Raw genomic sequence first — 15238 nt, 5'->3', positions numbered from 1 at the left:
GGTTGGATCATTTTTTTCTGTACGTACACTGAAGAAAACCTGCCCTGGGTTGCTTTACAGACTCCACAAACAGCTGGTCTGCATGGCAGAAAAGGTACAGGATTGGTCAAGGCCTGTAAGGACACTCAGAATGAGTGGGGAAAATTAACCGATGCTGTCCCATCGAGACAAAACCAGAAGTGAACAGAATGACCAGTCTTTCCAGAAATACCGACAGACTTCTGCTTCTGTACATACAGTTCAGAAGCGGAACCGGCTTCCAGTTTCCCGACGGTCTAATGCTTGTCTCGTTTGGGAGAGCAGAAAATGTATAATTTCAAAGAGCTATTACTTCTGGAGCTTAGTTGTTAGAAATCTCTGTTGTGCTCCTCACAGTGGCAGGTTTCTGCCCTTCTGCTCAAGCAGCAGAAAAGACTGTACAGAATAAAACGTAAATTCTGTACCACAGAAATGAGAGGACAAACAATCCACAAAAACCACCACAAGCACTCTAAAGCAGGCTGAAGGCACACAGCCGAGCACTTCTACGTCCAGCGATTCACAAAACCTCAGCTTTTCTTCTGCGTGTGCACGCGCTCGGGTACAGCGTTTACATGATCCCTGTCTGTTCCTGCCAAGTGACCACGCAGGAAACACAGAGCAGAATTACAACTGCAGGGCCAGAATAAGTGCTAGCATTTCCTAGCTTTAGTTAACGCTGTAGCGGGTGGGTACTGTGTTTTATTTTTTGTCATATTGCCATCAACGCGCTTGGTTTGTTACGGATGGTCAACACTTCCTGTCTTAAGGCCACATTTTCAGTTACTCCAAGTTTGCCAAAATATTTTCAATGGAATATGACTCTATAATACACTGCGCCTCCGGTTAATTTTTAAGAATAACAGAACAAAACTGGCAGTCACTTCTAAGAATGAGTCATAGGGAACATAGGCTACTTTAGGTATATTCAAAGAATTCTTAAAACTTTTGCTAAGAAACTCTGAACTGCTTCGCATTTCAGGAACAGGGACATGAAGTTTAGCACAGAGGCTGTGCTGGGGTCACCACTGGACTTTTTTCTCTCCCTTTGAAAAACCCCACAGATCCGGGCGTGTGCTGAGCCGTTGAGAAGACTGAACTCACACAGGCTTGCCAGGCTTGCCGAGCAGCCAAACTTTTCAGCTTTTCAGCTGATCCTGCATTCCTCAGCCCTTCCATCCGGACCTCCCAGCCACACACACAGCAACCAGTTCAGAAAGCAGACAGAAAACGCCAAAGTTTGCAGAAGTTTGGTATCGGAGAGCCTCCCTCACCGAGTCTTTATGCCTGAGTAACCTTCCTCCCAATCACTTTACCAGAGGACTTTCTCTGTAAACAAAGGAAAACATTGAAGTTGAACTGTTGCAGTTTGGACTTTATATAAAACAGCCGAAATCCAGTCTGCATCATCCTGGGGCAGTCTCGAAGTTCTGCCACCTCCAGGAAAACCCCAGAGCAGCGATGTCGCTCTGCACTGGGCCAAGCACTGAGACAGGGTAGGTTTCGATAAGCCGTGTCATCTCACCTGTGCTAGATCAAGTCAGAGAAACTAGTAACCTAAATTCTTCTTCAACATGCTTCTTGCAACCCTAAAAAGGGGGCAAAGGAGGAGGGAAGTGAGAGCAATTACAAGATAACCGCAAAGCAAGAGTGAAAAAAACTCCTGTGTGAGGGCGTACACTCTGATACCCACTAGCTAGGTGGGCTTGAGACTCATTGCACAAATGCATGTGCTGACCTGGAGCTTTTGGGTTGAAGGGACCTTTAGAGGTCATCTAGTCCCTAGAGACTGGAGCTTGTGTCTTCTGGGTACGGTCCCTGAAAAGCTTTGTGATGTCACCAGAGAGTCACTGATCGCCGTGACATCAATCCTTTTGAGGCGTGGCCAGCCCTGAAGGGCCACAGTGCTGTCGTCGTCCGTTGGGGACAGACGTCTGCGGGTGCGGGGACGAAGGACCCCCATCTGCAGGCTCCCTTCTGAGGGCACAGAGAGGATCTGCCAGACGGGGACACCAGCAGGACCCGGGGCGCTGCTCCTGATCCGCCACGGCCCCAGGCTCAGGCTGCAGCTGCTGAGCAACCAGGAACCGCTCTCCTGCCTTCCCAGCCCCTGCCTGCACATGTCGGAGAGGTCCGTCACCACCCTGCTCTCGGAGCAGGGACACGCAGGGACACCCCAGTGTCACTTGTCTGCCCCGGGACGGTCCCTGGCGCTGGTGGCAGCACAAGAATGGCCCCGAGGCAGAGCGGGCAACTTCAGCTTTGCTGCTTCCCACAGGCTGCGTCTCCAGAGCAGGCCATGAGCTTTGTGTCTCTTTTGTTTGCAGTGCGAGATGGCGTCGCAGGAGGACTTGGTAGAAGACGGCACCTACAGCAGCAGCCAGGTGCCCCAGGCCACACTACAGGATGCTTCCGAGGATCCCTCCCAGGATCTAACATGCCCGATCTGCCTGGGCACCATTAACGACGAAGCCCATTTGGGCTTTTGCGGGCACACTTTCTGTTTTCCCTGCATACTGCAGTGCTCCCGCACCCGAGATGTCTGCCCCATCTGCCGGCAGACTTTCTACTACATCTACCACAAGGTGGGAGCCAGTAACTACGAGGTACACGACGTCGGGCAGCACAACAGCTCCGCCCGCCGTGCTCGAGGACGGAGATCTCGGCCCCGCTCTGCAAGAAGGAGGCAGCGTCATTCCCCAGGCCGCCATCACCGCAGCTTTTCCAGCAGAGACCACAGTGGCGACCACGCCAGGGCCCCAGAGAGGGGCCAGCGCAGGTCCACGAGGCGGCACCGCAATGGCCACAGCAGGGATCGGCACGGCCAGGGCTACGAACCCTCGAGCAGCAGGAGACGGCAGCGGAGAAGCGCTCAGGACTCTGCTCGTAACTCTGAGCACCAAGCTCCAAGGCCTGAGCAGGATGTCCCAGCCTCCATGGGGAGGAGCGAGCGCCGTCAGCGGGGAGGCCGGGCTTCCTGCAGGGAACGGCGGGCGACAAGGAGCCGATCCCGGTGGAGGTCCTGCAGCGCTCAGGGCCCAACACAGCGGGAGCAGCACAGGAGGAGGGATCGCCATGAGGGGCGAGCTCTAAGCCTTACATGGGATGTCCCATCCTACTCCAGAAGAGCACACCGTCAGCGGGGAGGCCGGTCTTCCTCCAGGGAACAGCGGGCGACAAGGAGCCGATCCCGGTGGAGGTCCCACAGCACTCGCCACAGAACACAGCGGGATCACCAAAGGAGGAGGGATCGCCATGAGGGGCGAGCTCTAAGCCCTGCATGGGATGTCCCATCCTACTCCAGAAGACCACACCGTCAGCGGGGAGGCCGGTCTTCCTCCAGGGAACAGCGGGCGACAAGGAGCCGATCCCAGTGGAGATCCCACAGCACTCGGCACAGAACACAGCGGGATCACCAAAGGAGGAGCGATCGCTATGAGGGGCGAGCTCTAAGCCCTGCATGGGATGTCCCATCCTACTCCAGAAGACCACACCGTCAGCGGGGAGGCTGGGCTTCCTCCAGGGAACAGCGGGCGACAAGGAGCCGATCCCGGTGGAGGTCCCGCAGCACTCGCCACAGAACACAGCGGGATCACCAAAGGAGGAGGGATCGCCATGAGGGGCGAGCTCTAAGCCCTGCGTGGGATGTCCCATCCTACTCCAGAAGACCACACCGTCAGCGGGGAGGCCGGTCTTCCTCCAGGGAACAGCGGGCGACAAGGAGCCGATCCCAGTGGAGATCCCACAGCACTCGGCACAGAACACAGCGGGATCACCAAAGGAGGAGCGATCGCTATGAGGGGCGAGCTCTAAGCCCTGCATGGGATGTCCCATCCTACTCCAGAAGAGCACACCGTCAGCGGGGAGGCCAGTCTTCCTCCAGGGAACAGCGGGCGACAAGGAGCCGATCCCGGTGGAGGTCCTGCAGCACTCGGCACAGAACACAGCGAGATCACCAAAGGAGGAGGGATCGCCATGAGGGGCTAGCTCTAAGCCCTGCATGGGATGTCCCATCCTACTCCAGAAGACCACACCGTCAGCGGGGAGGCTGGGCCTCCTCCAGGGAACGGCAGGCGACAAGGAGCCGATCCCGGTGGAGGTCCTGCAGCACTCGGCACAGAACACAGCGAGATCACCAAAGGAGGAGGGATCGCCATGAGGGGCTATCTCTAAGCCCTGCATGGGATGTCCCATCCTACTCCAGAAGACCACACCGTCAGCGGAGAGGCTGGGCTTCCTCCAGGGAACGGCAGGCGACAAGGAGCCGATCCCGGCGGAGGTCCTGCAGCCCTGCCGGGCGAAGGGCCTGGTAGCACACCCTACCAAGAAGGTTACTGCTGCATGCCCTGCTACTAGGGTCAGAAATGATACTACTTTACACCAAAGCTGCTCCTACTACCAACTGAAAAAATAATGCAACCAGAAGGCTTGGGGCCAAGGATCTATTCTCCATTACTAAACTCACCTGAAAATCTAAAGGGACTCTTGCAAGGCCTTTTAGGCTCATGATGATAACAGGACAGAAACTTAGATGCTGGTTTTCTCATACTGTTCTGTGTTACACATGCCTATAAAATGTTGTTCTGAACATTTTAGGTGGGTGTGCCTTTTTTTCTTTGTATTACATTTCTGCAGTATGTTCAGCTGAAGATTTTACCACTTTTTCTCCTTTTTGCCCTGCTACCGGTTACAACAATGGCTTTCTAGGAAACCTCTTGTCCTTCCACATCACCTTTTTTCTCACAATTTGCCTCAAATATCCCCAGAATAACTTTCGCTCTTATTACCACTCTTCTCACAAGGCGGCAGAGATGAGTGAAGTCAATTTATGATTTACCTGCTCTGTCACAAAGGCACTAGCCACGCCAAGGCCTCTGGCTCCTCGGAGCAGCCGCCGTCCTCCAGGCACTCCGAGAAAGTGGTGCTGGAGAGGATTTGAGTGAACAATGAGGTGAATGTGCTTGGAAATTGCCGAACTTTTTGTATTGAGATTGGTGTCTGTTCTGCAGTGCTAACGCTGTATCTGTTGCTCTGCCCCCCCTTGGGGTCTTTTGCTGACAGACTGAAGAGTGAAGGGTTCTGAAGCTTGAATCAAAGCTTGTGGTGTTCGGATGGAGGTGAAGCCTCTGGCCCAGTGCTGCAGTGAGTCCGGTGGGTGTTTGGCAGCACGGACAAGCCTGCTGGGTTAATCAGCGTGCCGTCAGAGGCCCGCGTGCCCAGGGAGCATTTCTGATGTCACATTTGAAGAGTAACTTTCAGAAGGGAATCTGTTAGCTTGATTAGAGAGCCATTGGGTTGTGTTATCAGTAGATCAAAACTCAGTACTGACTTATGTTACAAATCATGGTAAAAATTCTGTACTTAGTGGTTTGGTTATCAATTTCTGGGTATGTTTTGTGGCTATTAAATAATGAGCCTCAGTGCAAAAGTTCAGAAAGAAAAAAAGTGCGAGGAAACTAAGAAGTACCTTCAGGCATTTGTTCAGAATTTACATCTGTTAAGTTCTGTCACTGGAAGTAGAGAGGAGGAAAAAAGGCCGGGGGGGGGGGGAAGGCTGTAAAAAAAAAAAACACCAGTGTCACCGAAAATCCGGGAATAACACCTCGTAACACCACTGTAGTGTTAAAAGGCAGCATTCTTTATTGCAGCGCTGGATGCACGGGGGATAATTCCACCGAACGTGCATACCCCATACCTTTTCCGTATAGTTTATACAGATCAAAATATACATATTTATTAGGTTACATAACTTCTCCCTTTCATAGTAAAATTAGTTCATTTTCATACACTCCTCCCACCCGCACTTGCGCAATGCCTCCTAGTGGTGGTCGTCGGGGGTCCCATGATGAAGGCTCATCCTCTTCTTCACAGTGTCTGTTGGTTGACCCCTGCTTCTGCACATGCACAGTCCTCTTCTGGCTCTTGTCCCGTAGTTAGGTCGCTGTAACTAGGTTGCTGTAGCTAGGTTGCCTTGACTGGCTCTAGGCGACCGCTAACATTTCAGGTGGGAAACATGGGACTTTTTGTTTCAGTTAATGTAGACAATAGATAAAAACCACAAACACACCTGCAACCATAGTAATGCTATTCCTATTAAAAATCCCCCTTTACCGTTATTGTTTAACATTGATAATTACCTAGAGACCAAACTCTCTGTTGCTGGATACGAGGGACATAACTAGCAGCATGGATTATGTTTATGGTTAACAGATTTCATCCCCTTGGTTACATTTCCCCCCTTTGGAAGTTTTGAAATAATTATCTTTTCAATACTTCCATTCTATTCTATACCAAACTTTATTTCAATTGCAATGGTTAGATAGTTATCGATTGTTATATTCGTTTAATAATTCATTCATTTCGCTACAGGGTGGTGGAGGTGTAGCAGCTGATTCACCAGGGTTTTGTCTTTTAACTACAGCTTGAATAATTTTCCGATTAAAAGCAGTTCTGTTGGTGAGTTCTCTTTTCAGGCAATAACATATGAGCACTACTACTAAAACTACTACCAATAAAAGCAGTCCGGTACTAATAAAAGATTTGACCCAAGAACTAATGTTCCACCCTAATCCATTAAAAATTTTGTCAAGCCAATTTTCCTGCATGTCGTGTTGAATCTCCTGAGTGTCTATTTGTCCTAGTAAGTCTAGGTCATGTTCAACATCTTGAGTGACGATGGGGATGTGTACACAGCAATGATCTATTTTATCTCTCAGGTATCCACATACTCCATGTTCTTTTAACAGAAGCATGTCTAAGGCCATTCTGTTTTGCAAGGTCATTCTTGAAGTTGCTTGCAACTGTAGGTTTAACTGTCTGAATCCTTTCCTTGTCACGTTTGCTAATTTTTCTACTTGACCAGTTAATTTATACAGCCAGGCCTTATTCCTATAAGTCGATAAGGGAGTCAATAAAGATTCTAAGGCCCATCCTATTTTTACTCCTGTTGAAGGCTCATTCCAGTTTTCGTCTTCTTCAACTTCTGATGTCTTTGTTCGTAATAATTTCAAATTTTCAGAGTTCCCTTTAAAGGCAGACTTTTTCCAAATTGGACATAATGTTGGCATTCCTAAAGTGATTTGTTTTACCTTACGATGGTAAGGTAGGTGAGTGGACCAGGTTCCATCACTCATTACCCAAACTAAATGTCCCGGACTTTGAATTGTAGATTTTCTACAACTAAAAAAGGTTCCTCTTTTGGGCTTATATGTGTCAGTTAATTGTAAATCATTTTTAAGTCCCCTACACTGGCATCCATATTTCAAGGCAGCTGCTAGAGGGGGAACACTCTGTATCGCTTTACTAACTGTGCTGCAATTATATATTTTTGTACAATTCCACCAGGGTACTAGGATTTCCTTTTCTCGGGAAGTACTTCCTTTGTCACCGACCGATGGGAAAGCTGCAAAAATCATCCCATCCCAAGTGAAACACCAGGGGGCACTGGCCATATACTGGAACTGAGATGTGATGGCCATTGACCATACTGAATCCCACAAAGTTATTTCTTGTTTAGTTTGGTTGGACTTTCTACATTCCCATTTCATGATTGTTCAACTAACGTTTTTCTTAACTGGTTCGTCATAAGCACACCAACCTATATTGGGAAGAACTATTTGGACAAAAACATAATTTAGTAACTTCTCACAATTTGTTTTACTCCCAGGGGTTTTCCATTGCTTTTTAACATAACTTATTTGTTCCTGCCACTCGACAACGGGAAGTTGCTCACAATGAGTACCGTTATTGTTGGGTTCTTTGTTACTCAGATTTGTGGTCAAGATTCCCCACGGGACTGATTCTCCTACTGCCCTTGGGACTGGAAGACATGCAGTCATTTGTGTCACGTTTCGTAAATTCGCAAATTCTTTTATGAGCCCAATCATCAAATTTTCCTCCGGAGTCCTCCTTGGGAGGTATATTAATTGTTCAGCTTTTATTGGTAGTGGATCAACTCTCTTTGTCTTTTCTACTAACACACTAAACAGAGCTCCCATCACCATTAATTGCCAGATAAAATTTTCCGGCATTTTGCAGCAATAATCTCTCTTTTTAGATATACTTTAAAGTCAGTTTTGCAGTTTCTGGGTCTCTGTTGATGACCTTCCACGAAGGGGCCTTTTTCACCCGAGTGTAGTGTATCCATGGTTCCACTCCGTCTACTTTGATAGCAGTGTAAGTTGTTAACAGTCCCTGGGAAGGTCCCTTCCACTTCTCCTGCAGTGGTTCAGAGCTCCAAGTCCTTATGCACACGAAATCACCTGGTGGATATTGATGCACAGGCGTATCCAAAGCAAGCGATCTGGTCAGCACAACGTATTTTCGGAGTGCTTCGAGGGTTCTTCCTAAAGAAATCAAATACATTTTTAAATCAGTTTCCTCTGCTGTTCCCATATCCCCCGGGATTCGAGGAGTTTGATCAGGTCTGCCATACAAGATTTTGTATGGACTTACACCATCTTTAGATCTTGGTTGAATTCTGATTCTTAAAAGTGCCAATGGTAAAGCTTGTGGCCATTTTAAAGACACCTCTTGGCAAATTTTACTTGTTTGTCTTTTTAATGTTTGGTTCATTCTTTCAATTTTCCCACTTGATTGCAGCCTCCAGGGGGTATGTAAATCCCAATTTATTCTTAAAATTTGACTTACTTGTTGAACTATTTCTGCTACAAAATGTGGTCCCCTATCAGAAGACATGCCTATTGGTACCCTAAACCTTGGTATTATTACTTTTAGCAATATCTTAACTACTTCTCTTGCTTTGTTGGTGCGACAAGGAAAAGCTTCTGGCCATCCAGAAAAAGTATCAATTAATACTAATAGATACCTGAATCCATTCTGTCCAGGCAGTTCAGAAAAATCAACTTGCCAATAATCTCCTGGGGAGTTACCCTGTTTTGTTACTCCTAAGGGTGCCTTTTTCTGGTTTAAAGGATTATTTTTGAGACAAATTGGACACTTAGCTATTATAGATTTAATTACCCCTGTCATTCCTACACACACTACAGATGATTTTAGGCTCGAGATCATGGCATCTGTGCCCCAATGGGTCTGTGCATGTTTTTCTTTTGCAAGTTCTAACATGACTTGCGGGGTTACTATTACTTGTTTTTCTGGTGTTACCCACCACCCTTCTGTATTTTGTGATGCTTTTAATTGTTCTGCTAATTGTTCATACAATTTGCTATATTCTGGTTTCAGATTCGGGATTTTTATCTGTTTTACCGGTACTAGAGCAAGGATACCTTTTTCCGCAGCCTCCTTTGCTGTTTTGTCTGCCAATCGATTACCTGTGTTTACAGCTGTCTGACCAAATTGATGAGCCTTGCAATGCATCACCGCCACTTCCTTTGGCTTCTGCACCTCTTCAAGGAGCTGAAGGATTCCTTCTTTATGTTTTATTGATGATCCTTGGGCTGAGAGCAATCCTCTTTCTTTCCAGATGGCTCCATGAATCACACCAAATGCATATTTGGAATCAGTCCCTATATTTACCCTCCTTCCTTCTGCCATTGGCAAGGCTTGCTGCAACGCCACCAGTTCTGCTTTCTGTGCCGAGGGATTTGCAGGCAGCGTTCCTGACTCCAGTGCCTCGGTCGTGGTGACAACAGCGTATCCGGCCGTTTGTCTTCCTTCTTTCACAAAGCTGCTCCCATCTGTAAATAACTCCAAATCAGGATTTTCCAGAGGGTCATCCCTCAGGTCTGGTCTGCTGGAATAGACTTGTTCAACAGTTAGCAGGCAGTCATGTTCTGGATTTTCTGTTGGATTTTCTGTTGACAGAAACATTGCTGGATTTACAATGGTTGTGGTTTTCAATTCCACATCGTCTTGTTCTAGCAAGACAACCTGATATTTCAGCATTCTGCTGGGGGATAGCCAATGACCCCCCTTTCGTTCTAAAACAGTTACCACCATGTTTGGTACATACGCCACCATCTTTTGGCCCACAGTCAATTCTCGAGCTTCCTGAATCAGCAATACCGTCGCTGCCACAATGCGTAAACATCCCGGCAGTCCTTTACCGACGTTGTTAAGTTGTTTAGAGAAGTACCCTACTGGCCGCTTCCAGGATCCCAGACGTTGTGCCAGCACTCCAAGGGCCAGATGTTGCCTCTCATGGACAAACAGCTCAAAAGGTTTGGTTAGATCAGGTAAAACCAAGGCAGGGGCCATCATCAATGCCTTTTTAAGTTCTCTAAATCATTTTTGGCATTCAGGTGTCCATGCCAGATACAACTCTTTGGATTCTCTTAAAGCTTCATAGAGTGGCTTCACATATAGTCCATAGTTCAGAATCCAAAGTCGACACCATCCAATCATCCCCAAGAAAGCTCTCAGCTCCTTTGGACTGTTGGGTTCTGGGATTTGACAAATGGCTTCTTTTCTCTCACTGCCTAATTGTCTTTGCCCTTGGGATATTTCAAATCCCAAATAAATCACTGCTTCTTTTCCTATCTGGGCCTTATTTCTGGAAACTCTGTACCCCCCTTGGCCCAGAAAATTCAATAAACTGACAGTAATTTCAAAACATTTTTCCTTGCTTTCTGCTGCTATCAGAATATCATCCACGTATTGCAACAGTGCTCCCTTTTCCTGGTTCTGTTTCTTCCATATTTCTAATTCTTTTGCCAACTGATTCCCAAATATTGTGGGGCTATTTTTGAATCCTTGTGGAAGTACAGTCTGTGTCAGTTGCATCTTTCGTCCTGTAGCAGGGCTCTCCCATTCAAAAGCAAATGTGCTTTGACCTTGTATATCCAGAGATATGCAAAACAAGGCATCCTTAAAATCTAGTACAGTAAAGCAGTTACGTTCCTCTTTCAGAGATGTCAGTAAAGTATAGGGATTGGCTGCTACTGGGTGTATATCTTGAACTATCTGATTTATAGCTCTTAAATCCTGGACTAGTCAATATTCTTTTCCTCCAGACTTCCTTACTGGTGATACAGGAGTGTTATATTCTGACTCGCATTCTACCAAAAGTCCATATTCCAAAAATTTCGTGATTAACCCCGCCAGTCCTTTTCGAGCCTCCCACTTCATAGGATATTATTTTCGTCTTACCGGCTTGGATCCAGGTTTCAAGGTCACTTTTACCGGTTCCGCCAATTTGGACGGTCCGGGCACTTCATTTGCCCAAACCAAGGGGATTACTATGTTTTCCACCTCTTCTGGAATTTGCTCCTCCTTAAAAGAATCCTGTAACATAAACACTCTCGCCTCTACAAATTTTGATTCTGGTATCAATAATTCAGTTTCCCCATTTTTAAAGTTATTTGTGCCACTAATTTACTTAATAAATCTCATCCTAACAAAGGCAACGGACATTCAGACATATATAGAAACTGGTGAGTTACCCACTGTTTTCCCAACCTAAATTTCAATGGCTCTAAAAAGGCCTATTTTCTTCTTGCCCTGTCACACCAACAACATCTACTGATTTATGACTAAATTTCCCTTTACATGTGTTCAATACCGAATAAGTGGCCCCTGTATCTACTAAAAGTTCTCCTTCCTCATCCCTTAGCTTTTCGGAGAGGGGCATGGAGGGGAGGTGGTTCAGCCGCTCCCCCCCCCCCCCCCCCCGAATTCTTCCCCGTGTCCTTCCTGAAACCAGGCTGAATCCCTCTGCCCCCCCCCCCCCCCCCCCATAGGAGAAGCAGAAGGTCTATCAGCTTCCAGATTTCGATGCTCCTGATTATCTCCCCATCTCCGGTGAGGCATAACCATTAATTTAACATCATCTTCCTCAAGTCCGTATTTTAAACACCTTTGACCAATGCTACAAGAACAACAACACTTTTAAAAATCCTCTTCAGATTTCCCTTTCTTTAAAACCATCACCATGGAATCATGTGGATGTATCCCACGCTGCTTCTGCCACTCCGGATGATTTCTCTGTGTGAAAAACAGATCTGCACATATTACATCATTTACCTTCCCTTTTACAAAACAACATTAATTGCAAGATGGTGTTATAATGCAGTGTCCCATTCCCTGGCCATTTTTCCCCAGTTTCCAAGGTATATATTGGGCACCGATGATTGCAGTACTCAGTCAATTGCTTCTGAGTCAAAGGATCACTCCCCAGATCCTTCCAATGTTTCAGAATACATCCCAAAGGTGTACCCCGTGGGATGGGCTTTTTGCTTGGAAATGTGCCCATCTCCCAAGCGACAGTGGTTGTGACTGTGCACTATCACAGGCACTGGTCAGAGGGACCCCAGCCCTTGTTGGAGCTCCCTCTGGGATCCCAGCCCCCTGCCGGAGATCCCAACCTTGGAGACTTCAACCCCCCGTTGAAAACTCCCCCTTTGGGCCCCGCTCCACCGGCTTTCACCGAGCAAAGACTTTCCAACTGAGGTACATTTTTAGACCAACTCTGCATGGCTTTCACCGCACCTTGTGAGCAGGCTTCAGTGGGACTCTAACCCACCTCCAGTGGGACTCTAACCCACGTCCTACCAGGAGCTCCATTACTTGTTAAAAGAATGCCTTAATTAAATTCCAGGGGACTGACTTGGAATCCTTCGGTCCGGCGATCAGAGCTTCTCCTCGAGAATCCCTCGATGCCGGCTGGAGGTCCCGTGATCCTGCGGATCCATTGGTATTCACAAGCAGGGTCCCACCTGGGTCGCCAGAAACTGTCACCGAAAATCCGGGCATAAAACCTCGTAACACCACTGTAGTGTTAACAGGCAGGCATGCTTTATTGCAGTGCTGGATGCACAGGGGGTAATTCCACCGAACGTGCATACCTCATACTCCTTCCATGCAATCTATATAGATCAAATATATACATATTTATTTTATCCAGACATGCTCATGATTACTCTCTTTGGTGACTGGTACAGATTTGCTCGCTTCTCGTGTAAATGATTGCGCAGACTCAGTCATCCTCTTCCGTTGCTCTCTTCTGAGTAGGTGGTGTCACTGGGGTCGGTGGTCAGTGGGTCGGTGGTCGCGATTTCCCGCTGTCGGCGTTACCTTTTGGCTCTTCGGCTCTGAATCTGGGCAGTCTGAGCTAGTTTTCTCAGTTGGCTACACAAAACCACGCTTCACCATTGTGTTTTGACAGAAACACATTGTCTGCTATTTTGTTAGCATTCATGGTTACCCAGAGTGTAGAATACAGATTAAAGAATGCGCTAATTGGTATCAATCCCCCTGCCCATTTTTTTTCGTTGTTCATTGCCATGGTTAGCAGACTCTGTCACCCTGGTTATATTTCCCCCCATTGGAAGTTTTGAAATAATTATCTTTTCAATACTTCTATCTTAATTCAATGCTCAATCTCTGATAATGATTAGAATCTACAATAATTCAATTATCCACTATTCACTATTTGATGGTGGGAGCGTTGTGATTGAATCACTTAAATTTTGTCTTTTAGCTGCTGCTTGAATGATCGTCCGATTGCAGGTAGTTTTGCTAGTGAGTTCCTTTTTTAAACAGTAGTAAATGAGTAATATTACCAAGAAGACTGTTAATAAAAGTAGCTCAGTACCAAGTAAGGACTTTATTTGGGAACTCAGATTTCATCCCAATCCATTGAAAATTTTGTCAAGCCATTTTTTTTCCGGAGCTCTTTTTGGAATGTACATCAATTGTTCCGCTTTTGTTAATAGTGGATTGTCACTCTCTGACTTCACTCCTAATACTCCACACAGTGCTCCCATCATCATCAGTCTCCAGATTGGAATCCATTCCTCTCATATTTTACAATGATAGCCACCCCTTGCATACATAATTTAAAATTAATTTTGCAGTCTCTGGGTCTCTATTGATGCTTTTCCACGAAGGGGCCTTCTTCTCTCGAGTGTGGTGTATCCACGGTTCCACGCCTTCTGCTGTGACTGCAGTGGACGTTGTTAACGGCACCTGGAAGGGTCTTTGCCACTTCTCCTGCAGTGGTTCAGAGTTCCAGGTTTTGACAGATACGAGATCACCTGGCTGGTACTGATGTCCGGGTGGATCGAAGGCAAGCGATCTGGTCAGCGCAGTGTATCTTCGGAGTGCTTCGAGGGTTTTTTCCAGAGAAATCAAATACACTTTCAAATATGTTTCCCCTGCTACTCTCATGTCCCCCGGGATTCGAGGAGTTTGATCAGGTCTGCCATACAAGATTTCCCATGGACTTACACCATCGTTAGATCTCGGTTGGATTCTGATTCTCAGAAAAGCTAATGGTAGGGCTTGCGGTCATTTTAAAGCTACTTCTTGGTAAATTTTATTTATTTGTCTTTTCAATGTTTGTTTTATTTTCTCAATTCTCCCACTTGATTGTGGTCTCCAGGGAGTATGTAAATCTCAATTTATTTCTAAGATTTTACTTACTTGTTGAACTATTTCTGCTACAAAATGTGGTCCCCTATCAGAAGACATGCCTATTGACACCCCAAATCGGTGTATTATTTCTTTTAACAATATTTTAACCCTTCTTTTAACAATATTTTAACTCTTTCTCTTGCTTTGTTAGTGCAACAAGGAAAAGCTTCTGGCCATCCAGAGAATGTATCAGTCGGTGCTAATAAATACCTAGATCCGTTTTGTCCAGGTAACTCAAAAAAATCAACCTGCCAGTAGTCTCCTGGGGAATTACCTTGTTGCGTGACTCCTAAGGGTGCCTCCTTTCTGTTCAAGGGATTATTTTTGAGACAAATTGGACACTTAGCTACTATTGATTTAGTTATTTCTATCATTTCTGCAGACACTACAGATGTGTTTAAACTCGAAACCATAGCATCTACGCCCAAATGTGTTTGCTCATGCTTCTCTTCTGGAAGTGTTAACGTAACTTGCGGGGTTACTATTGCCTGTTTTTCTGGGGTTACCCACCATCCTTCTGTATTTTGGGATGCTCTTAATTTTTTTGCTAATTGCTCATCCAGTTTATTACATTTCAGTTTTACATGTGGGATTTTCATCTGTTTTACTGGTATTAGTGCACGGATACCTCGTTCCGCAGCCGCTTTTGCGGTTTTATTCACCAGTCAAACATTCCGAACATCCTTCCTCACTTTCTGCTGTGATCAGAATGTCCTCCTCATACTAACGATATGCCTCTCCCCTGGTTCTGCTTTTTCCATATTTCCCATTCTTTTAACAGCTGGTTCCCAGATATCGTGGGGCTGTTTTTGCATCCTTGTGGAGGTACGGTCCATGCCAGTTGCATCTTTCGTCCTATAGCAGGGCTTTCCCATTCAAAAGCAGATAT

Source organism: Opisthocomus hoazin, chromosome 33 (assembly GCF_030867145.1).
Source record: "Opisthocomus hoazin isolate bOpiHoa1 chromosome 33, bOpiHoa1.hap1, whole genome shotgun sequence".
Taxonomy (NCBI): Eukaryota; Metazoa; Chordata; class Aves; order Opisthocomiformes; family Opisthocomidae; genus Opisthocomus; species Opisthocomus hoazin.
The sequence above is the reverse complement of the archived record's forward strand: the minus strand, read 5'-3'. Positions refer to the sequence as shown.